Below are 1,509 nucleotides of genomic sequence, written 5' to 3' on the forward strand. Positions count from 1 at the left end.
CCATTAAAATAAAGGATACTCATTTACATGACATGGTGGAACCTATAACCCTTTATTTTCCTAGGAAATCTTAGTATCAGGGTTTCTCCTCTGACTTTAAGCCCTGCATACTCAACTGATCCACCAATATAGTTACTTTGAAGTCTCAGAAGCAAGTCTTTTACAACAGCTACAAAATTTAACTCTTTTTTAACTTCCTCCCACACAATGTACCTAAACCCTGCCCTTAGCCATAATCCTCTTATTTTTCTGATTGGGACCATTTTCCTTTGGGTCTTTTCTGAAAGCCTTGGAGTCACTGTTAAAGAATTCCTCTCCATTCTTTCCCAGATCCAACATCTATATTATGTCCTAAAGATTTCATAACCTGTATATCACTTGAGTTCATATATTTTTTTTTCCATTTGTACTGCACTACCTGATATGAGCCAGAGTCATCTCTAACTCACAGGCCAGAATTCACCTCCTAACTGGTTTTCTACAATCTCCTTGTGGCTCTTTCTAATATGTTCTTTACACTGAAGCTGGAGGGACATTTTCAAAAGATATGTCAGATTCTCCCTACTGGATATCTATTGTTTTGGTTTAAAAATCAACAGAAAGATGAATCCCTTCTACCATTCCAGACTCATCTTGTTCCCCTCTACCTCTATGCTGTACACTGTAGATCATATTTCAATTTCTTGAACAGACTGTGTCTTTGCCAATACTGGGCCTTGCATGAGCTGTTTCTTTTCCCAAACTCGCTTTGCCTAGTTCACTGCTATTTTGTTCTTTAGATATGAGTGGATGTTACTTTCTCAGGAATTGTAATGCTGAAGACAGTGGGGAGGTGTCTGATAACACCATATTCTTTAATTTCGTAGAACTTTGCTTAGTAGCTCTTCACCTATTAGTGACCATTCAGTTAAATCTCAGCTTCCTCGTTAGACTGTAAGTGTCCTGAAAGCATGGGCAGCGTGCGATTGTGCTCAAATATATATATGTCCAGTGGCCAGAAAATTGCTTAAACCACAGCAGATGCTCAATATTTGTTGAATGAATAAATTAACAAATAATTATATTCTTGATTATTTGTCCACTTATTTCCTCAGAATAAATTATTAAAGTAGAATTACCATTTTACAGGCTATTGATATTTTTAGGGCTTTTGACAAATTTACTATCCCCCCAGAAAATTCTGAAAGCTCTATTTCTGCATTCCAATGACAATTATCCTTCATTGTTTAAAAAAGTAAAATTCTGTTACATAAAAAAAGATTTATTTTTGTATATTTGACTACTTATAATCTTGAATATAAGATTATTCATTTTATAACTGTGTTTTCTCTTGCAAATTATCTGTTTATATATGTTTGTCATTGTACTAATGTCTTTGTCTTTTTTGTTTATTTTTGACCACTAATGGCCAAGATAGAAGCATGAGATATAATATGTATAAATTTAAAGGAGTTTCCATTTTTTCTAATACTTTTTTTTATTGTAAGTGACCTGTTTTGTTAAAAAAAA

The sequence above is a fragment of the Propithecus coquereli genome, unplaced genomic scaffold (assembly GCF_000956105.1).
Source record: "Propithecus coquereli isolate 6110/MARCELLA unplaced genomic scaffold, Pcoq_1.0 Scaffold216, whole genome shotgun sequence".
Classification (NCBI taxonomy): domain Eukaryota; kingdom Metazoa; phylum Chordata; class Mammalia; order Primates; family Indriidae; genus Propithecus; species Propithecus coquereli.